A 24,279-nucleotide genomic window follows, 5' to 3' on the forward strand; every position below is an offset into this window, starting at 1 on the left:
CCACACCCTTTCTGAGTGCCGGAGACAGCTCCCTTAGTGGCCAGCTCACCCTTTCCTAGCAAGGGTTAGACTGAAGATGGCTGAAATAATCCAAATGGAGAGCCCCAATATTCACTTAATAAACATTTACTGAGTTCCTTGAACAGGGGCGCTAGATGGGCAGGTCAAGGTTTGCACCTAGGAAGTAAGGTACGTTTGCAGGCTCACTATGGTTAGCATCTACTGGGCTGGATGACGTCACAGAGACATGCAGAAGGATCAACAGGAGCAAAAGCAGAAGCCACAGTTTTCTGGATCACGGAGAAGCAGACAGGGCTCCACTCATCTTTGAGCGAGGCCTTAAGAGAAGAAATAAACTTTCCAGGGAGAGACAGGCTTCCCATCAGACAGCAGCCTGCAAATGGCGGCACCAGTGCTTGGAGCTAGTTGCTCATTCCATAAATGGTTGCTTAGCTTGGTCAGGTGCCAGAGGCTTTTCCAGGGACTGGAAGACAATGATGAATGAGGCAGACAAGGCCTTTACCCTTATAGCGCTCATGAAGTTAGAGTCCAGGGGCTTTGAGCTGAGACCGGGAGCCTGGAAAGGAGCCAGCCAGGCAAAAACTGAAGAACACAAAGGAAGTCCAAAGGTTCTGGATTAAGAACAGGAGTGAGTCCATTGTGGCTGCCAGTGGTTCAAAACAAAACTGAAAAGGTCGCCCAGAACTGGAAGATTATGGCAAGGAGTGTGCCTTTTATTCTAAGGGAAAACAGTAAGTGTTTCATTTAGCATTTTCAACAGTGCATTGGCCCAGTTCCCATGGACACACCCAGATCCCAGATCTTCCTTTCTCTAAGAAAATGGCTCCAACGCTCCTTGGAATTCTGGCTGATTCTAGGAGTTGGGCAGGGAATACACCAGATGAGCCCACGGCACCTTCCAGTGCCAGAAAACAAGGACTTACTAAACAGAGGGAGCATGGCCAAGTGACACGGGAGCCAACCCGAAGCAACTCCCCAAGGCCAAAGCTGGAACGCTTTGCATAGTAAGTAAATAAAATAGCATTGAATTGTGACCCAAAGTATGCTGAAAATACCCATGAGTCCACATTGATATAAATACACGATGAATTAGTAAATAAATGAATGGATGAATAAGTGAGAGAGCAGAAACAGATCTCCCCTATAAAACTCCAAATAATTTAGTAGACACTCCCCACTCCAGGTCATGGAGTTTAATTTTCTTCTCTCCCTGCCCCTTGAATGTGATCTGCTCTTGGTGACCTGTTTCTGAAGAGTAGAGCGTGGGAAAAGAGCAGGAAAGGTAGCTGCAGAGGAGAAACCTAGCAAACATGACCTTAGCCCAGTGACCAAGGCCAAGGTCCACAGTGAAACACATCGCTGATGCTAGGTAGCCTTCATGTGACGTGAAGAGAATAGCACTTCCCCTCTCCAAAACCCATAACTCCAGCCTAAACATAAGAAAACCATCGGACAAACTCAAATTGAGGGGCAATGAACAAACTGCCTGACCCTTACTCCTCAAAACAGTCAAGGTCATCAGTAATGAGGAAAATCCGAGAAGTTGTTACAAGGAGACATGATGACTGAACGTAATGTGGGATTCCAGCACAGAAAGAGGACTTTAGGAAAACTAGTGAAATCTGAATAAAGTGTGGAGTGAAACTAATAGCAGTGCACCAGTGTTGGTCCCCTAGTGTGATGAGCGTACCTTAGTACTGTAAGATGTTCACAATAGGGGAACCTAGGTCAGGGGTGCCTGGGAACTCTCCACACTACCTTAGAAACTTTTCTGTAAACCTAAAACTAATGTACAATTTTTTAAATTTTTTTCAAAGATCCTTGGGCTGCCATGTGCAGATTGAGTTCTTGGGGAGCAAGAGTGGAAACTAGTGGTTGTAACAGTGGGGATGAGAAAGTGTGCAGTGTTGGGGTGTGGACCTGGCCAGGAGACTGGTGTGAAGAGGGGGAAGACGGGGATCAAGGATAACCACTGGTGTTCAGCTTAACAACCAGGGGAGGATCAGGTTGTAGGCAGGAAACACGGATCCAACCCAAGGCTCATTAACCTTGCGATGCTTGTTACACATCCAAAGAGAGTGTCTGTCACATAAGCATTTGGATGTATAAATCTGCAACTCGGGGAGATAAAGGAGCTGAGGATATAGGCATCTATCAGCATCCATACTGTATTTAAAGCAATAAAACGTGATTCATTCTTCCAGCAGATGTTCTCTGAGCACCTACGTGGTTGCCAGGTTCTATTCCAGGCTCTGGAGTTAAAGCAATGAGCAAAGTGAGCAAAGAGGAGGAGGCAGCCAGACGGACGGAGGGAAGCTGCAGTCTCAGGCAGTGGCCAGGGCTAGGAAGAGAAGAGAACAGGAGAGAAGTGGGAGCAGAGAGTTTGGATGGGGTGATCGGGGGGGAATTCTCTAAGGAAATTGCATTGGAGCAGAGACTTGAACAACATGTAGAGAAGAGCTACATGGATACCCAGGGAAAGAGCATTCCAGGCAGAGGGAACAGCAAATGTAAATGCTCCAATGTGAGATGGGTGATCAAAATGGGAGCTGCCAGCACATAGCTATGTACCAAAAGGAACTGTCCCCAGAGAGCAAGAAACTGGTGATTGGAAAGAGGCTACACAGACAGAGGGAAGTTCTGAAGGTCACAGAGCACCCTTGGGAGCTGGCCTTGGAGACAGCCAGGGACCTTTCTCCAGGCTAATGGGAAGGAAGGCAGAGCGTGGTGTTTAGAGACTGGCCACCTAGCAGATTTGAAGGCAGAAGCCAGCAGTGATTTCTGGGCCAAGGTTGGGGGTGGGGAACAATATTTGCTTTGAAAAGATAGTTTGGACCCTTTAGATGGAAGATGGGAGGAAAGGCAGAGGCCACAGCTCAAGAGAAATGTAATGAGGTCCTGAGCTGAGGGCCGCAGGGGTTGTATGAGTTCCCGTTTGCTGCTGTAACAAATTATCACATACTCAATGGCTTCAAACAACACAGATTTATAATCTTACAGTTCTGGGGGTCCAATGTCCAAAATGGGTCTCACAAGGCTAAAATCAAGGTGCCTGCAGAGCTGTGTTCCCTTCTGGGTGCTTTAGAAAGAATTCATTTCTTTGCCTTTTTCAGCTTCTAGAGGCTGCCCACATTCCTTCACTTGTGGCTTGTGGCCCCCTTCCAACTTCAAAGCCAGCAGGGTAGATCTTCAAATCTCTCTCTGACCCTCGTGCCTCCCTACTCCACATGTAAAGAAACCTTGGGATTACACTGGGTTCACTCAGATAACCCAAAACGATCTCTATTTTAAGGTGAGCTGGAACCTTCATTCCATCTGCAACCTTAATCCCCACGCTTGCCATGTAGCCAGTGTATTCACAGGCTCCAGGAATTAGGACATGGACATCTTTGGAAGGGCTGTTATTTCACCTACCATAGGAATGGATCCAGAGCCTGTGCAAGGAAGTACAATAACTGAATTTAGCAAGGTTTAGCAAGGAGGGTGGCATCCCTGCCTGTTGGTGAGGGGTGGGCCTTCGGGAATCAGACAGATTGGGTGCATGCCCCATCTCAGAAGCCCACTAGAAGGCAAAGGGCAAGCATCCAGCCCTCTCCAGGTCTCAGGTTTCTCATCTGCTAAACGAAGGTAGCAGCATCTACCTCGCAGAGTTTCTCTAAGGATTAAAAATTAAATCCTGACACAACCTGCTACCAAGAGGAGATCAATAAATAGTAAGTATTGATATCACTGGCAACAAAGCTATTGGTATTGTCAAGGGGCTGTTGGGATGAAGGGAAAGAATGCAAAAAAGCAACTTGGGTTACTCAGCTGGGCCACTGGCTGAACAGACTGAAAGAAGTCACTGAAGGAGAATCCAATAAGGAAAGGATAGGCAGAAAATAAGTGCAATTTCCCACATCTGGGTCTGGGCTTTCAAGGGACCCGCTGAGGAGCTGTGTCACTTTGGGTGAGTTACCCTGGCTTTACTGCCTCACCCTTGCAGTCCTGCCTTGTAGGATAATGATAAAGATTAAACGCAACAACCTTCGTCAACAGAGTACAGTGCCTGGCACACAGCACACACGCACTTAACAAACAGCTATCGTGTGCACTACTATCCAGGAGGCAGTTCAATGTCACCCCACCGTGGAGCTCAGGGAAAAGTTTGAACTGGACCTGAGGAAATTGGAGAAGCACATGGCTGCAGCCTGCAGTTGGACAATAACAGCCTAAAGTAGGCTCAGTGGCACTGGTGGCAGCAAGCCCCCACTCACAGTCTGTCCTTGCAGCACAGACCACAACTCGCCATGGGAACAGCTGGGACATGGACGGATGCACAGGGAGAGGGCCACCAGCACTTGCAGGGGACTCAGCCGGGGTCACCCAGGCAAGGCCAGTGCCCCTTCTCTGGGCTCACACAGCCAGGATGCAGGAGCCAGCTGGACACCCTCAAGACACTGTCATTATGCCCTGCTTCCCTGTCTTCCCCAGAAACCTGTTGGAGGGAGGAGCAGGAATTCAAGAGCAGCCTTAGGATTTTATAAGACTGTGAGATGCTTCCAATGAGATAGAGGAAAGCTCTAGTTTTTTCTGCAGGTCAATGACTTTTAATAATTCTCTACAGACTTAGACATCCAATTAAAACTCCTCAAGGGCAAACACTGGGCCTCTCTCATCTCCAGGTACCAAGAACCCAGTACTGGGCCGCATTATTAGGAATTCAAAGGAAGAAAAGGAGGGAGAGAAGAAGAGAAGGAAGGAGGGAGATAGGCTGGAGGAAAAGGAAGGAAGGAGAAAGAGAAGGACGATGGAAGGGAGGTAGGAAGACGGGAAGGGATAGAAAGAATGAAGACGAAAATTTTGTGGGGGTTTTTCTGAGCCTGGAAAAAGCATTTTGAGGCCCTTAACTGTTACAAATAAACAGCTCGGCACCTGTTCCCTCTGCCAACTGATCGCAGGCATCTTGATGTGACAGAACTGAATGGCCAGGCCAAGGTCACACTGGGGGTTTTCCCGAGCCAGAGCTTAACCCAGGACCTAAGTCCCCACCCACCCAGCCAGGCCAGTCCTTGAGCCAAGCTGGGAAGTCCCCAGAGGCTTAGGCAGAGCTACAGAAGTGTGGAGAGGACAGCAGAGACCAGAACCCCCACAGAAGCCACAGGAAATGCCCCTGCCACTTCTCCGATCAGAGGCAGCACTATCCCCAAGGTCAGTGGCTGCCGTAACCCATCATCCGGGTCCTGGAACCAGCCTGGGGCTTTGCAACTGCTATTTCTGCAAACCACTACTGTTTATTTTCTAGTTTATTTATATTGTGTGTATCATTATTATCATTACTGCAATTTTCAGTTTTCCTCATCCTTCCTTTGAAAATGATGCCATAGGGAAATCGTCTTCCTTTAACCAGTTGGCCGGGTCCATGGAGACCCAGAACATGCCACTGAACTGTGCAGAAATGGATCATTCCTCCTTCTGACTGAAGGCTCCAGCCACCTCCTGGCCCCCACCCCTGATGTTCCTGTCTCCAGGCTGCCTGTCACAGAGCGGAGCATGATGGCATTCCAGGACTTTGTAAAGAGCTTCCACCCAGACTCAGAATTCCCTCCCCAACCCTGCAGGCTTAAATCCTATGATGTAAAGGAGCAAATACACCAAGCCCCATTTAGCAGATGGAAAAACTGAAGCATTGTGCACTGCCTCTGCTTCCCTGAGCTGCAGTTGGGAAACAGCTTCTCCTCCTTCGCTCCCTTCACACTCTGAGTCATCTTCCCTTTTCTCCTCGCCCCCAAAGGCTCCCAGGTGGCACCCACACCTACTCTGGGATGGCCTCGTCTGGTGTCTCCAAACCCAGAATTGGGTGTGTCAGTCGGGTGTGGTGACTCACACCTGTAATCCCAGCACTTCAGAGACCAAAGAGGGCAGATCACCCGAGGTCAGGAGTTCAAGACCAGCCTGGCCAACATGGCAAAACCCCATCTCTACTAAAAATACAATAATTAGCCAAGCATGGTGGTGTGTGCCTGTAATCCCAGCTACTCAGGAGGCTGAGGCAGGAGGATCTCTTGAACCAGGAGGTGGAAGTTGCAGTGAGCCGAGATCGCACCACTGCACTCCAGCCTGGGCAACAGAGCAAGACTCCCTTTCAAAAAAAAAAAGAAGAATTGGGTGTGCTGCTCTGACTTTCCAAACATGCTGGAAAGAGTTGGAATTCTCTAGAGACTTTATCCCATCCTCTCCACAGAATGTGCGCCATCCTCTCACAGTGACCACAGTCAGCCACCTCCAGGTGTGACCAGCACCAGCAAGGCCCCCGCAGGCCTATGCTGGGGACCGTGAATCTGGGCTGCCCTGGTAGCGGTTGTATTAAAATGTACCTGCAAGATTTTAATTGAGGTGAATGAGTAATGGCACACAGAGACTAATGCCACTGAAAGATTTTATTGCTATTCCCAGCTCCCCTAAAAATGGGAGGCATTGCCAGCCATGGCCATGCAGGCAAGCACTTGAATCAGGCAGGAGGCAGAAGCCAGCACCAGCAAAGCAGAGGCCACACCTCTATCACAAGGCTCTCGGGAAGGCAAGGTAGGGCAGCATGGGCAGGCCTCGGGCTGGCTCCTTTGAATAATGTCAGTGGGCTCTGGGTATAAGGGTGGTCCCTAGCTGCTTGGTACCTGACCCTGGAGTGATTCAGGGCAGGGAAATATTGCTGCGTGGGGAAGAGTTAGATAAAGGAGATGATTAGGAGGATGGGCTCGGGAATGGCTGGCTTGGACATGAAGGGTGTGTTCACAGGCAAGCTGTTTACCGTCTCTAGGAATCAGCTGGCCCTGGGGGAAGCCATCTCTCCCCAGCCGGCAAGGCATCCGCGAAATGTCAAAACATCATAAAACACAGAAAAGTTAAAAACATGATGAATACAGCAGAGAGGGAAGGAGAGGACAGAGGACAGTCCTGACTCTCATATCCCCACCATCCCAAACGTAAGAAGTCAGCCTTCCTCAGCCCCCAGCTGCCCCCACCCCCAGGCAGAAAGCAGCCCTTTCACACCAGTTTTCCTTCGCAGGCCTCCCTGCACTGTCGTTCCTCTTTGGCCTCACCTGGCTAAGATAGCAGGGGGCACAGGCAGAGTGGAACGCAGGGAGATGGACACAGTCTCTCTGGGTGACTTCATCCTGTACTCTCCATGGACCTTCCAAAAGCCAGACGTCCCCAGTAAAGAGTGTCTCACACACATCCAGACATCATGAGTGCTTAAGGACACAAGAGTCCCTGTGGGGGGCCTGCCTCTGCCCTGGCACATCCTCATCGCCCCAGAAGTCCCACGCTGCTGTCAGGGGTCACATGTGAACAAGCCCCCAGGACTGGCTTGCTACCCACAATGCCTTCTTCTCAGCAGCCTGGCGGGAGGGGCGGGCACAGCCACACATGTGAAAACCACCATGGCTTATGCACACATGGCTCCAGGAATCCAGAGGCCCTGCTGCCTGAGCGCCTTTATCTCTCTGTCCCCTACCAGCTAATGCTGACAACTCTCTTTAATTCTTCTTTCCTTTCACATCAAGTCAGGCTCAAATGCCCACCTCCCTTTATTCTTTACAAAATGTGATTCTTTTCTTTATGCTAAGAAGGTGTTGTCTTTGAAGCAAAGCCAACTGAGGTGCAACTCATCTCCACAATTCTTTCAAAAGTCCCTAAGTCTCTCCAAGCCTCAACTTCCTCATTTGTAAAATGGGAATGGGCCAGGCATGGTGGCTCATGCCTGTTGTCCAGCACTTTTGGAGGCCAAGACGGGCAGATCACTTGAGCCCAGGAGTTTTGAGACCAGCCTGGGCAACATGGTGAAACCCTGTCTCTACCAAAGATACAAAAAATTAGCTGGGAGTGGTGGCGCATACCTGTAGTCTCAGTTACCCAGGAGACTGAGGTGGGAGGATCATCTGAGCCTGGAAAGTCGAGGCTGTGGTGAGCTGGGATGGCACCACTGTATTCCAGTCAGGGTGACAGAGAGAGATCCTGTCTCAAAAATAAATACATAAAAATAACTAGAATGGCAATAATGATTTTACCCTGTGGGATTGTCATGATGATTCACTGAGAGCATATGTGAAGTTCCTGGCACAGAGTTGATAACACACACAAAGGTAATGGTAGCCTGCATGCTCCTAAGCCCATTGAAGTACCAGAGCTGAAGGCCCTTGGGGTCTGGGGAGAACACAGCTGGATCTCTGAGGACACCAACGGGCCTGCCCATGAAGAAAAGGCCTGGATAGGAAGGCTGGGACCAGAGGCACATGCTCCTCTTCCCAGTTCAGCTGAGGATGTTGCTACTACCTGGTCTTGCCCAAAGAGACCTCCCCTCAACGAGAGGCATCCGCTCATGCTCATTGGATGGCTCTCTAACAATACAGCTAGCCCAGACCCAAGCAGGGATCCCAAAACACTGGATAAACACCCAGGTATTGGGACTAAGGATGCATCATGTTTATGTGTGACATAACCCAACAGGATAAGAATTAATGATTGTCTTTGGCTGGCAAATTGCACATCAATAATGCAGAACGGATGATATAATTGCACAGTGTGCCTAACTATAAACTACAGTGGTGATAATAATTGGATTAATTAACCTGGAAAACACTGAACACAAAGGAATCTATGGTCACTAAACAGCTGCCACAGAACCTAGAGGCGGGGGAAAGGGAGACGGCCGATCTGTGTCAGCGACAAGGAGCCTGTTGGCACGGTGGCTGCAGTTGTCCTCACACAGGGATGACATGTCTACTAACCATCAGTCCCTGGAGGAGCTGTTCTGTCCTCCTAGCTGAAGATGCCAAGAGCTGGGGGATCCCCAAGGTAGAGCCTCTCTTTTAAAAGATCCAGCGATATTGGTAGCAGAATTGGAGACTTGCCCAGAAATGAGCCAACAAGGATGACTGTGCTGCTCATCTCTTTGTGTCATTGGCATTGTTTTGGTGCCCCAGCAAAGGCTGGAGACACAGGGTCATGCTGCACATTCTGGTGATGAAAGAGCCAGCTGCCTGTCCTTGCAAATGCCTCACAGCAGCAAAGCTGGCTGATCCAGTGGTGACACCTAGCCCCTCCAAGCAAGCGCTTTCCCTGGCTGGGTTGTCAGCACTGTCTTAGCACCACAATCTGCTCTCAGCCTTGCATGCAGGACACACCCAAACCCACAACTTTCACCCCTAACCTCTTCCAATCTCTTCAACACTCTAGTCACGCCAAGCAACAGGCAAAGGGGACCAGAGGTCCAGAGGGGCCCTGTTCCAAACGGTCACCTTGGCTTCTCCTCTCCTTCAGGTCCCAATATCTCCTCCGCCTTGTCCTCCTCCTCAGGGAAGTCTCCATCTGGACAAGGGCAGCTGTCACAGAATTGATCTGTACACCTACTGCTCCAGCACGAGGGCCCTGCCACCTGGCTATAGGACTCAACAGCCTCATGTACACTCAGCATGTTTCCCTGTTAGAGAGTCATCTCCTCCAGGTAGGCACAGTATCTTCTGCTCCTCGAATAGTTTTGGGCACATCCTAGGTTTTCTTTAAACCCTTATTAAATGAATGAATTATAAATAAAAGGCCCTTAGTGGATTGCCCTCTATCTGCTGAGCAGTGTCACTTTCATTTAATCCTCACAACAACCCTGCAAAGTAGATATTATTATGCCTCTTTACAGATAAGGAACCGAGAAGCAAAGAAATTAATTAATCTGTTTAAGGTGCTACAGCTGGAAAATGGCAGGGCTGGAATGTGAGCTGAGATCTTCCTAATCCCACGGCACCTTTTTTCACTACATCTTGGTTGTGGCAAATAGAGTTTTACTTGCAATTTCAGTTTCTATAAACGAGGGAGATGGTGTCTAACAACACAGACATTAGAATACATTCTACTGCACCAAAAGTGTGGTGAGCCACAGAGATAATTATAGGAGGGCTGCAGATTGTCTGTTTCCAGAAAGTTCAAAAAAACCTTGCTATGGTTTCAGTGTTTCCCTCAAAGTTCATGTTGGAACTTAAGTTTCCTGGGAGAAGCTTAATACCCAATGCAACAGTATTGACAGGTAAGACCTTTAAGATGTGGTTAGGTCATAAGGGCTCTGCCAGTGTATAGATTAACGTAACCCCAGGAGTAGATTAGTTATTACATGAGTGGACTTGTTATAAGAACGAGTTCAGGCTGGGCATGGTGGCTTACACCTGTAAGCCCAGAGCTTTGGAAGGTTGAGGTAGGAGGATCACTCGAGGCCAAGAGTTCAGGAGCAGCCTGGGCAACACAGTGACACTCCACCTCTCCTAAATATAAAATAATTAGGTGGGGGTGGTGGTGCACACTTGTAGTCCTAGCTACTCAAGAGGCTGAGGTGGGAGGATCAATGGAGACCAGGATTTTGAGGCTGCAGTGAGCTATGATACATTGTATATGCTCCAACCTGGGTGGCAGAGGGAGATTGTCTCTTAAAACAATAAATAAATAAATAAAATGATAAATAAATAAATAAATAAATAAATAAATAAATAAATAAAATGAATTCAGCTCCCTATTGTTCTGTCCCTGGCTCCCATGCTTTATTGCCCTTCTGCTTTCTGCCATGGGATGATGCAGCATGAAGTCCCTCGCCGGATGTTAGTACCATGCTCTTGGACTTTCCAGCCTCCAGAATTGTGAGCCAAATAAACTTCTATTCTTTATAAATTATCCATTCTGTAATATTGTATTATAGCAATAGAAATGGACTAAGACAGAAAATTGGTGCCAGAAATGGAATTGTTGCTGTAACAAATACGTGAAAATGTGGAAGCAGTTAGGAACTGGGTGATGGAGGCTAGAAGATTTTGGAGAAGCATGCTAGAAAAAGCATGGACTTCAGTAAACAAGCAATAAGCATGCTTCTGGTGAGGGCTTAGAAGATGAGGAGCACTGTGGAGAAAGTCTGACTCTTCTTAGAGATTACTTAAGTGGCCCTAATCAGAAGTTTGGTAGAAATATGAACAGTAAAGGCCATTCTGATGAGGTCTCAGATGAAAATGACAAACAGTACTGGAAACTGGAGTAAAGGCCATTCTTGCTATAAAGTTGCAAAGAACTTGGCTGAATTATGTCTATACCTGAGGGCTTTATAGAAAGCAGAATTTAAAAGTGATAGACTAGGGTATTTGGCAGAAGAAATTTCTAAGCAAAAAGTTGAAGGAGGTGCATGGCTACTTTTAACTGCCTAAGATGCAAGAGGAAAGAAGTAACTTAAAGACAAACGTTATAATTAAAAGAGAAGCAGCATGGGAAGATTTCAAAAATTTCCAGCCTGGTCAGATAAAGAATAAAAAAGGGTGTTCAGGAGTACAAACCAAGGGTCTGGCAATTGACCATTTGCTAAGAAGATGAGTGTGGAGATAAGAGATCATCAAGACAATGGGAGAATGACCCTAAAAACATTTGAGAGATCTTCACATCTGCTCCTCTCATCACAGGCTCAAAGCTCCAGGTGGGCAGAATGATCTGGGGGGGTGTGTCAAGGTACCTTCCGTAGACTCGCTGCCTAGAGCTGCGTTGGGTCACTGCTCCTCACATTGGATGCAGTGCTCCTTGGCTGCCCCAGCCATAGCACAGGTGGGCCCAAGTGCTGCTCAACCCATCACTCCAGAAGGCTCAAGCCATAAATTTCGGCAGTGTTCACACAGTGCTAATTTTGCAGGCACACAGAATGCAAGAGTTGTGGTAGCATGGCTTCTTCCACCTAGATTTTAAAGGATATTGTAGACTACCTGACTCTCCATTTCCTCTGCTGTAAATTGAGATCAATAGCACCTAGCTCACAGTGTTGTTGCGGAAATGGAGTACTCCATGTAAAGCTTATCCTGGTTCACAGTAAGCACTCAATAATGCTAGCTATTATTATAACACATGGAACTTTCTTTAATTTAATGCAACAATAATCTGATGTGATAGGTGTGATAGGCTAAAAGAAGTTAAGTATGATGGCCAAGGTCACACCCTGCTGTGTGACAAAGCTGGGAATCCATTCCATATCTATGTGGCTTATAAGAAATCAAGAGAGGTTGGCTGGGCACGGTGGCTCAAGCCTGTAATCCCAGCACTTTGGGAGGCCAAGATGGGCAGATCATGAGGTCAGGAGATTGAGACCATCCTGGCTAACACGGAGAAACCCCGTCTCTACTAAAAATACAAAAAACTAGCTGGGCGAGGTGGCGGATGCCTGTAGTCCCAGCTACTCGGGAGGCTGAGGCAGGAGAATGGTGTAAACCCGGGGGGCGGAGCTTGCAGTGAGCTGAGATCCGGCCACTGCACTCCAGCCTGGGCGACAGAGCGAGACTCCGTCTCAAAAAAAAAAAAAAGAGAAATCAAGAGAGGTCTGGCATTTCCTATACATGAAAACATTTGCAGGGACCTTGGGGAGGACTTAGAGAGTCTGGTGGAGGCAGGAAAAAGAAGAAGGAGGCAGGAGACATTAGAAGCATTTCCTGTGAGGGCCCAGAAGTCTACTCTAGAACTAAGGGGAACTCAGAAAGCACTGGTGTCAATCCCCCACCTATGGCAGACTGACAGACTGGAGAAGAAGAGAGCAGCAAAGGCAGCCAGTCCTGAAGTCACTGAAAAAACAGGGTGTGGAGCAGATGTCTTTTTACCTCATTGCTGGGGCCCTAGCCCACTGAGGACAGAAATCACTGGGCTGGTTCCAAGATACCTTGGACCCCTCTCCCAGCAGCAAATTGTCTGCTTATCAGGAGTCTGTTGCCAATTATACTTATTATTGTTGATTATGCATCTAGATTAAATATTATGCAAAGTAATAAGCTGTAAATGCCATCACAAATGAAAAGAAGGCTGGTGATTCTAAGTACACCATATTGAATGCTTTGGAAAGACTTCATAAAAGCAAGTCATTTAAAATGGTGTTAAATAATGTGTGGGTGAGACCACTAAAACAGACTGGGGCTTGGGGAGCAGGGTGGGAAAGTGGTGGGCATAATTATAAAAAATACAGAATTCTGCATTTATACTGCTTTGCATGGGTCTTGATGTTCTTATTCTACTTTAAAGAAACCCAGGATTTAAAGAAAACTAGAGTTCTTAGATAATGCATCACAGGCATGGTTGATCCAAGAACAATGAAGGGAAATTCTGACTAGGAGATTCATACTCCAAGAATAGGCTTTGACCCCTCCCCCAAAGGACTGGCAAATAAGTACACATGTATATATTTTAAACTAAGGCAAAATGCTTAAGATGCATGCATATCTTTTTTTGTAATTACGGTACCTGCTTCAGCATTCTTAATTGGATTTGCCAGCTGCCAGTGCCCGCTATGTCAGAGAGGGGAGCATGGCCTGCACTTAAAAGAAGACAGTCAATAGGCTCCAAAGCAAAGGACCCATAAAAGCCTGTGCCACACCCCACCTGTGATTTTCCTGTAATTTGGGGCAACTAGGAAGCCTGGTGACTATGCCCAAGACCTAGCTGTCAGGGACAAGCAGGGATCCACCCTGAAGCCTTGTTGAGATGTGACCTTCCTGTAAGTACCACAGTTTTCATAGTACAGTCTCCCTTCAAAGAGTCAATGCACTAATCAAAGACCTGACCCTCTACTTAAGACCTTTTAATACCCTTGGCTTCCCACCTGGCACGGCCACAGTCAGGACATGCTGCCTTTTTTGGCATTCTCTGCTGATCCCAGGCCAGGGTCTTGTGCCAGGGAGCACAGCAACCCTCATTCTTCCGTTTACTCTTTCACCTCACAAATATTTATTGAACTTCTATGATGCTCAGGGATTACTTGTGAAATAAAGATGACAGTCTCTGCCCACTGTTAAGTAGAATAGACAGAAAAAGATGATAGGTACAATGCAATCAGCACTGCAATAGATGCTAAATGAATAGAGAAAGAAGAGAGAGTAACCAGATATTATATTGACTGGTTAATGCCAAGCTCACTGTTGTGGATGATCATATGCACGGGTGCCCACACACATGCTCTCTCACACACACACACACGCACACACACACTCACACACACCATTCCTCCTACCCTGCTCTCAACAGTTCACAATGTACTCAGGAGCAGAGAACTCTAAACTTCCAGAAGAAAATGAGTTCAAAAACCCAGCTACGAGATCCGGGAATGCCTCCCTCCTCTCTGGCACTGCAGTTACCTGGGCGGCAGGCACAGCTGTCCTGCGAACCACCAAGAAGTAACCCTCCCCCAACCTCCAGAGTGACTCATTCAGCAACATGTATAGAGGAGATCAGCGAGTCTCCAGAAACTCCATCAGGAAATCCTCCCCATAGCCAGCTCTCTAGAGGACATGATTCTGACCCTGTTACTCCTCTGCTTAAAACATTTCAGTAATTCTGTCATCTACATGACTAATTAAGTCTTTGCCCCTTGACCTGGTATTGACCAACCTCCATGATTTGTCGACTACTTCATCTCATCTCCAACATTTTATCCTCTAATTCCAATCCACTTACACACACACACACACACAAAAACACACACGTGCACACACACACTCACACCTTGCTTTATGCATCCATGATTTTGCATATACTCTTCCCTCTGCCAGGACTCATTGGCAGTTTTTGTTTCTTTGTTTTATTTTCTGTGGCGTGGTCTTGGCTAACTCTTACTCTTCAAGATTCAACGCCAGTTACATCTCTTCCTGGAGGCCTTCCTGAAGCCCCAGTCTCTCCAAGTGCTCACATAAAATCCGGTACCTATCCCCACCTTGTTATTCCTCATATTATAACATCTCTTCATATGCTTATCAAGCATGTATCAGTCTCTCTGACCGCCACCAATATATAGCCCAGCACCCAGCACATGATTGGTGCTCAATCAATGTTGATCATCTGAGGCAGGCAACCTAAAGCAAAACCCACCTGCTCTGTGTCATGAAACCTGCTACACAGGAAGGACAGGTTTGTAGCTAATACAGTCAGAGCAAGTGTGTAAGGGTAAGCATCCCCGTGGAAGGTGTCCTGACCTACTGACGTGATACACTGGCTGCTTGTTAAATACGTCCTAAGAGAATAGGAATGCATACATTATCCAAAATATGTAAGGAACTCATACAACTTAGTTGCAAAAAAAACAAACACACAAATTACCCAGTTTAAAAGTGGGAACCGAAATAAACATTCCTCAAAATAAGATACGCAAATGGCCAACAGGGATATGAAAAAATGCTCAACATCGCTAATCATCAGGGAAATGCAAATCAAAACCACAATGAGTGATCACCTCATACCCCTTAGAATGGCTAATCAAAAAGACAAAAGACAAGTGCTGTCAAGGATATGGAGAAAAGGGAACCTTTACCCACTGTTGGTGAAAATGTAAATTAGTATAGCTATGATAGAAAACACTATGGAGGTGCCTCAAAAATTAAACACAGAACTGCCATATGAGCCAGCAATACCACTACTGGGTATATATCCGAAGAAAATGAAATCAGTATGTCAAAGAGATGTCTCCACTCCCATGTTCATTGCAGAACTATTTACAATAGCTAAGATATAGAAACAGTGTAAGTGTCCATTGAGGGGTGCCTAGGTAAAGAAAATGTGGTGTATAAAGACAATGAAATATTATTTAACCTTTAAAAAGAGAGAAATCCTGCCATTTGTGGCAACACAGATGAACCTGGAAGATATTATGCTAAGTGAAGTAAGCCAGACACAGCAAGACAGATACTACCTGATCTTGCTTATATGTGGGATCTAAAATAGTCAAACTCGGCCAGGCTCGGTGGTTCATGCCTGTAGTCCCAGCACTTTGGGAGGCTGAGACAGGCAGATCACTTGAGGTCAGGAGTTCAAGACTAGCCTGGCCAATACTGTGAAACCCCGTCTCTACTAAAAATACAAAAATTAGCCAGGCATGGTGGTGGGTGCCTGTAATACCAGCTACTCGGGAGGCTGAGGCAGGAGAATTGCTTGAACACAGGAGGCAGAGGCTGCAGTAAGCCGAGACCACACCACTGCACTCCAGGCTGAGTGACAAAGCGAGACTCCCTCTCAAAAAAAAAAAAAAAAAAGTCAAACTCATGGAAACACAGAGTAGAAAGGGGATGCTAGGAGACAGGAAGAAGGAGAAACAGGGACGTGCTAGTCAAAGGTACAAAGTTTCAGTCATGTCATGCCAGATGCGTAAGTTTTGAAGGTTTCATGGACAACGTGGTGCACCATACTTAACAATATTGCATTATGTACCTGAAATTTGCTAAGAAGGTAGATCTTAAGTGTTCTCACCACCAAATAAAATAAAAGATAATTATGTGAGGTGGTGTATGTTAATTAACTTGACGGAAGTGATCATTTCACTATGTATCTGCATGTCAAAATGTCAGCTTGCATACCTTAAATGTAGACAATTTTTATTTGTCTACCATTCCTCAATAAAACTGAAAAAAAAAAAAAGAGAGAGAGAGAGATCAAAGGATTGGTTAGGGTTACCACAGCTTGATGATAAGCCCTCACTGCCACTGCAATGTTGTTGGTCTCTTTCCTTGTTGACCAACTCTCAGGACTGAGCTGCTTCTCAAGGGTGAGAAGAGCATGTGCTGCCTGATGCCCCGATTGTTCAGTCTTCTTGGCAACTGCGTCTCACTGTATATTAATAAATCAGTGTTCATGCTTACCCATAAGACTGCTGGGAGTTGAGAGAGTGTAAATCAATTCACTCAGACAGGATGGTCCCCTGGAGAAATGAAGAAGATGCAGAACCTCTGACCTCAAAGGAGAGGACCCAGCCCAGGATATGGTTACCCGGGAGACAGGCCACCCAGCACGGAGCCGTTTGCACGTCCGTACTACGCTCTATTACATACCAACTCTGTGCATAATCGCCAAATTCCTGATTCAAAGTAAACCAATCCATTAGTCAAAAAAGGAGATTATTCACCATGACATGAAGGAGCTAAAAGGCGGCTTAGAGATGAGCTAGCAGCACCTGTGCATTTCACCACAAGGAACTGAAGGAATGCCTATGGCGAATTGTAATCAACCTGGTAGTGAGTGGAATGTAAGAGAAGTCTGATCTCCTGAAAAGTTTATGAATGAGTTTGGGAGTTAACCTGGTATATCAGAGAGAAAATGAACTTTACAGCCAAATAGACAGGGGTTCAAATCCCCGTTCTGCTGCTGCTAGCTGTGTGGCTTTCAGCACATTACCAAGTATCTTCTCAACATCTATTTCTTCACGTGCAAAATGGGATGGATACTATCTATTTCACAGAGTCATGGCTAATTGAGATATTGTATAGATCACATATTTCTATAGTAAGTGCTCGGTAATGGTTTCTTTGCAAGAACAAAAGACTAGTATAAGGACCATCATTAAGGGCTAAACTGTGATGCCCACTTCAAATACTGTTAGAGTTCAAAAAAAAAAAAGAAGGAATACCTGCTTGGGGCTTTACATAGAGCAGATTGCCAGGGGACTGAGTGGCTCAAAATGGAACATTTTAGAGTTATTTCACACCTAACAAAACCATCTGAAACCTCTGCTGGGTCCTATAATCAAACCAACCATTCTATAGCCCATCTCTTCATACCTTGTTATGAGTTGAATTGTGTTTCACCAAAATTTATATGTTGGCGTTCTAACACCTCCAGTATCTCAGAGTGGAATATTATTTGGAAATAAGGTCATTGCCAATGTAATTAGTTGAGATCACAGTGGGATAAGGTAGACCCCTATTCCCATATGACTGGGATCTTATTTGGAAATAAGGTTGTTACAGATGTGATTAGTTAAGATGAGCTCACGCTGGAGTAGGGTACAACCCTAATCTAATATGAAAAAAGGGAAAATTTGTACAGAGACACACATACAGGGAGATGCCGTGTGAAGACTGGAGTGCTATTGCCACAAGCCAAGGAACCATCAGGACCTGGAGTAAGGCTTGGAACAGATCCTTCCCTAGCACCATCAGACGGCGCATGGGCTTGCAACGTCTTGGTTTCAGCCCTCTAGCCTTCATAACTGGGAGATAATAAATTCCTGTGATTAAAGCCACTTGGTCTGTGGTACCTTGTTATGGCAGCTCTAGGAAAATAACAGACACCCCATCCCTGCTACTGCAATCGCCATCCTGCCCTGGGGAAGAACTGAATCCAAGCAGTGGGAACCAAGGCGACCTGTACTCATGCTCTTGGCTCAGGGACTCTGCGCTAAGCAATCTCCCACCACCCTCTTCAAAGCCTACAGTTTTCTTTTCCCATCTGCCCAAGGGAGTGGATAAAACAGACTGTGTTTCAGGTCCATGGATTCCTAAAGCCAGATACAAGATCACAGAAGCTCCGTTGGACAACCTCTTCAAGGTCTCCTAGACCTGTCTGGTTCTCAAGTCCACTACAGCTCCCAGCCATGGCTAACTTCTGCTTAAGCATAAATACTGGTAGGAAGTTTGCTATCTCTTTGAGAGTTCCATTAAAAAGCTTTCTCCAAATTTGATCAACGCAAAGTTTGCCCTACAAATAAGTTACAACTCTTTCTTCCTATAACTTCTGTCCCTTAGCCTGCTAGCTCTGCCCTCTGAGGCCCTGCAGAAAAGAAAATTTAAAAATCTAATCCCATTTTTTGAAAACTCTTCAGGCACTTGGGGACTTGTACCTCATTCCCCTTAGTATTCTCTTGTCTTGGCAAGATCTCCCTCTCCGCTATTCTCCTCCCTGAAAGGGGGGTGGCTATGCAGTCGTACGTACTAAAAGGATTTTCTCAAGTCTGTGTGTCCTGGTAACTGTTGCTTCCAGTTTGGGGTTTAGAGTTAAGTTTGCAAGTTCTCGTGACCTCCTGCCTCCACCTTTCTTCCCAGTCATGACACACATTAGGTGGGGCCCTACGATAAGCCAGGTGCTGGGAAGCTAGGAGAACCAAGATTGAGCATGGTGTTACTTGGAAGGCAAGGTCTTAGCAGGCAGGCTGACCGTGACTATTGGCACAATGTGGGAAAAACCACTTTCCTCAAACAGGCAGTACATGAAAATTAAAAGGAGAGAGGAAAATGCAAACACCCTCCATCCTTTGGATGTCAGGTTCCAAAAAAAGCTCAGTCAAGGGAAACATCATTTTTCCCCGCATGAGGAAGAAAAAAAGCAAAGCTGAATTGACCTGCAAACTACCCCTGACCTCATTTGAAAAGACTCCTTTCTTTCAACCAAGACCCAGGGTCCCTTCTCGGGGTGTAAATTCCCTGAAAAGCCAAATCTTTTCAGGACATGAAACTGTTGGCTGCCCTTTTGAGGACTGAGAGCAAAGAGCTCCAAAATTTATGCACTACATTAAGCGAGATGCCTCGGTATCCAACTAGGTTAAATTGCTTTCTATATTTAAATTGCCTGCTAGCTGGTTAGATGTGGGAGCCACAGCTGTGAAATGGATAGTTCCAGCCAATAAACAGAAAAGCATAAATCCTAATGGATTAATCTGTTATAATTAGACAATTCTGCGTGACTTTGACATGGAACCCAACTCTTGGGAGAGAGAAGAGAGATGAGGTGGCCTTTAGGTGTGGGGTGCATGGCAAGAGAAAAGCAGGAGGTGAAAGGCGGGGTTTGAAGACCCAAGGAAGTGTTGCGGGGCTACAGACAGCATGGCCTGGTGGGGCTGAGATGGGTGGGCAGAGGACTAAGTATTCTTCCTTGAAAAAGAGAGTCATGCAAATCCAGAAATTTGCATTCTAGATAAGAAAGGCAAGAGATAGCAGTGAACTTTCTCCTTTGTCTCTCCTCTCCCTCTCCTTTACCTATAGAAGTTCTTTGCTTCTGCTTCTCAAAGGGGGCACACCCTTTTGAGAAACTTTCTTGGGACTGCACACGGTGGCTCACACCTGTAATCTCAGCATTTTGGGAGGCCAAGGTGGGCAGATCACCCCAGGTCAGGAGTTTGAGACCAGCTTGGCCAACATGGCAAAACCCTTTCTCTACTTTAAAAAAAAAAAAATTAGCTAGATGTGGTGGTGCGTGACTGTAGTCCAAAAAAAAAAGAGAGAAAGGAAACTTTCTTGGGAGTAATAAGAACGTGGAGAAACCGACCCGAGGCACTTCATTATGCTCTTGTCTTCCTCTTGCAACTCCTTCCTCTTGTCAAGACCAGGAAACCCTAAGGAGAGTCACTGCCCAGCAGGGAGAGCCATCTCAGCCACCATCCCAAAGATGGCCAGGTCCCCAGGGGCCTGGGTGAAAGGTGAGGAGCTGACACCCAGATTGAGGCAGGCTGGAGGGTGTAGCTGGCAGGGAGTGCAGGTCTTTCTGGTGCAGGGTGAGTACTGGGAAATCCCCCCAGCCCAGATCAAGATAAGGAGGATGTCTAGAGTGTAAGAGGAGCTGGAGACACTTCTGACACACTGGGGTCTAATCAAATTGACAAGTTAAGATCTTGTCCACCTGGAATTCCAGGATTGAAATTTGAGCCCCTGGATGCCCCCTGGAACCATCCTCTGTCTCAAGACAACCTCCAGGACCAGAATGACCTTTGCACCCAACATGTCCAACTTATTACTCTTCCCTTCCAATCCAGGCCCTCAGCTCCAGTGAGACCGACCTCTTTGCTCCAGGAAGACTCAGAGAGAAAGTAGCTAGGGAAAGAAACAGTGCAGGTGATGAAGGGTGAGAGCCAGAGGATATCCAGGCTCAAAGTTTCAGGCTGTCTAGAGAGAGTTTCTGAAGCCAAAATACACACACGCATGCACACACACACACACACATATGTCACACATACAAATGATAAGAGGTACAACTCTGGCTTTATCTCAAGACAGAGAAGCCAAACGGGTTGCCCAAACATTGATGATAGATAGACTGTGGCCAGGGAATAAAGTGGGTTCTTGATTTGTGTTAGTTGGCACTGAGAACCAAGAGGCCCTTGTTGGGCATCATATTGAGCCATCAGGCCTGCATTCAGCAGCTTAACAGGCTGTGTACCCAATCAAGCCTCATACCTATGGTAATATTCTCCCACCATGAAAGAGTATCTGCTCTCTGCTTGTCTGCCCAGAGCTATGCAAAACCATAAATCCAAAGCCAGATAAATCATCAGAAATGAAGAGAGTGGAAATAAGACATGAGCAGCAAAAACAATCTAGAAAGAGAAGCAATGGCTGCTACAGGCTTCCAGATCAGGCGTGGGCAGCCTTGAGCCTCTGGGTAGAAGCCAATGTGCCCCACTTAGAAGGCTCCACGTGGGGCTCCTGGAGAAAGAGGTAGGATCAAAGGCAAGGACAGATGGGGACAAGCTGCTACCCAGCCCTCTCTCTGCCTTCCCATCTTCCAGGTGAACCATGCTGGCCCCCAACTCTGTATAAATAAAATAACAATCCCTATCAAAAGAAAACTTCAGTAAAGAGAGTATATCTGTGGTTGGGAAAGCTGAATCTTGTAAAGAAGTCAGTTCTTCACATAACACTTTATAAATTTAGTATAACTCCAATCAAAATGCCAGGGGAAATTCTTCTTCCTTAAAGTTTAACTAAGTGATTCAAACGGTCATCAGTAAAAATTAAGATGCAATAATTTCCCAAAAGCATTATTAAAATAAGGGTAATACAAGGAACTTGCTGTGACAAGTAATAAAACTGACTATAACTACGGCAATCAAATGGCATGGAGCTGATGAGAAAATTAATATGTAGTTCACAGACAAATTCAAGTATGTAAATGAATGCACACATATATACAAATTTATTTTTTAAATAGAGGTCATCAGAAAGCACCCAGAAAAAGGTTATTTGGGACATTTGGTTAAGTATGTGGTTAATAAATGAAAACAAATAATTTTCATCAAAGTAAATATCAGATGGATGAATTTTATGATTCATAAATCATATGAAATCATAAAATAAGTAAAATATATGTAAGTAAAACATTAATTTGTTCTTGACAACAATACTACAGCAAAAAAAATATTTTTTCTAAGTCTTTGCCTATATCTTAAATTATTATTTGTAGTAGAAAACACTGTCTAACCATAAAGGCAAGAAAGAGAAAGAAATTTTTCTACATGTAAAATTAAAGTCTGCACATGTCAAAAACCTCATTATAAACAAAAAGGCAAATTATACGCTGGAATAAAATAACATAAGGATATAATTAAACAATCCTTTTAACGTTATATACAGAGATCAAACTTAGCAACAAAAAAATTAAAAACAAAGATTATAGATTACTACATAAAAATACAAATGGCCATTAAACATTTCTAATAGTAATATCCAGTGCCATGAGATGATCATTCTCAATGATCTCCAATAGGAGTATAAATTAATTAAAACAGCAAACCAAAAAAAAAATGTCCACACCCACTCAAATGTTCTGGAAAGTAATTTGACAAACCGTAAGAAAAGTCTGACTTCTAGGAATCCATTCTAAATAATCCAAGATACAGGCAATGACTCATAAACAATGTCTTTTGCTGCAGTACTATTAATAACAACAACAAATTGAAAATAGTTCTGACATCCACTAACTGAGGACTGACTAAATAAAGTACAGTGCATCCACAAGGTAGACTATTCCAGTCATCTTCTATCAGTGGGATAGGAAAAGGATCAAAATATCATCTTAAATTTTAAAAAATTAGAACACAGACTGGAATACTATTAAAATTGCACTTAAACATAGAAAAAAGACTGGAAGAAACTCTTTAATATGCTTATAGTGGTTATCTCTGGGCAGTAGAAGTAGAGCTATTTTAATTCTTGTCTTTATACCATTCCGTATTTTTCACATGTTCTATACTAAACACATTTCACTTTTATAATTAGAATTAAAAGCAATCAAGCTTGCTTTAAAAAAGATTAGTCTTCCAGTGTTCCAGGAAGAGAAAAAAGAGAGAGGTCCATCTCTCTAAAAAATGTTTCTGAAACAGCCCTGGTGCTTCCTCCTCCAGCAGTAAACAGAGTAACAGAGGCTTTAACTCGGGCTGACAGCTGGATTATTTATACTAGTGGCCACACCGCTGCTCGCTCACCTGAGGGGAGCTCCCTGCCGGATCTCCTCCTGCCCTAAATAAATCAGCTCCCGCAGGCCAAGCCTCACTGGCTGCACTTATCCATGTAAATTAGCTTGATTTGATATCCATAATTTCTCTCCTCAACTGCTACATGTGCGCATACACGCGCACCTGCTGCCTCTCCGATGTGGCCGGCACCCACTGAGCCATCACTATCTCTTTCTAGGCTCACCTCAAACCCCGGCCAGGCCTGGTTCTTAGGCTCCCACATATGCCCAGATCAATGCGGCTGCATGGCTGAGTTGCTGCTCACACTGTTCTCCTCCCGGAATACCATTCTCCCTCCTGGCAGCCCGTCCACATCCTGCACTTAATGCAAGGGCCTCCGTAGTCCCCTGCTAAAACCCTGTGAGGACCTGCTCTATGCCAGTCATTGCGCGTAAGATGGAAATGGGTAAGCATGAGTCACAGCCCATAAGAAGTTCGCCATCGAGTGCTGCAGACACACAGATAAAAAGACCATTGAACTCACCTAGAGGAATGCCACGGAGGCAGATGCTAGATGTTAAACGGTCATGGAAGACTTCCCAGAGGATGTGTTTCCCGACTAAGACGAGAAGGATACGTAGGAATCGGTCTGGAGGAAGCAGTGGGGGAGATTCTAGGAGAAGCAGCAGGCCAAATGAAGACCCTGACATGTGGACAGCTTATGCAACAGGGGCCCCCAAGCTGAGAGTTCTGCACTGAAGGAACAAGAAGTGGGAGGGAGGAACAAAAGAGGGAAATGAGCTGGGAAATGCATAGAGAGAGCACTGTGTGCTGTGCCTACGAACTCAACATGGTCCAGGACTTCCACAAAGCTGTTTCTCCCTTCCAAGCCCCACTAGGTCTGCTCAGGAGCTCTTCCTCAGCAAGCACCCACCTAGCTGGGCTGGCTCATTAAAACAGCTCCGGGGTCTGGCAGGATTATCGGGTTCACTCCTGTGTCTGCTGCTCTCATTTGGGACTAGCAGCTCCCTCCCTTCTTCTAGACTCCTGATGCCTGGCGTGGGCTCTCACAGAGTCATAGCTACCAGCCCAGCAGCAGACTTCCTAATCGGGTCATTTCTCTTCTGGACCTCCTCCAATCTGCCTGTCCTCCCTACCCTCCTCCAAAACTGTTCTTATCATGTCACCAGGGACCTCCCTGTTGTTGAATCCAAGGTGCAGTTTTACAGTCCTCATTTTACATGACATGTCCACAACATTCAAAACAGCACTGACCCTTCTCCCACATACACTTTCTTCACCGGCCC

At 45.9% G+C, this 24,279-nt stretch overlaps 1 long non-coding RNA gene across 1 annotated transcript in view; it reads right to left on the reverse strand.

Moving 5' to 3' along the window:
• Positions 1–24,042, reverse strand: part of LOC114680202 (uncharacterized) — a 191,018-nt gene extending 166,976 nt beyond the window's left edge. Inside the window, exons 1-2 of the long non-coding RNA XR_013397146.1 lie at positions 23,907–24,042; positions 23,517–23,727 (exon numbers count right to left, since the gene is read on the reverse strand). This is a non-coding gene — a long non-coding RNA (uncharacterized LOC114680202). The remainder of the gene's footprint in view (positions 1–23,516; positions 23,728–23,906) is intronic.
• Positions 24,043–24,279: the final 237 nt, after the last annotated feature.

Source organism: Macaca mulatta, chromosome 8 (assembly GCF_049350105.2).
Source record: "Macaca mulatta isolate MMU2019108-1 chromosome 8, T2T-MMU8v2.0, whole genome shotgun sequence".
Taxonomy (NCBI): Eukaryota; Metazoa; Chordata; class Mammalia; order Primates; family Cercopithecidae; genus Macaca; species Macaca mulatta.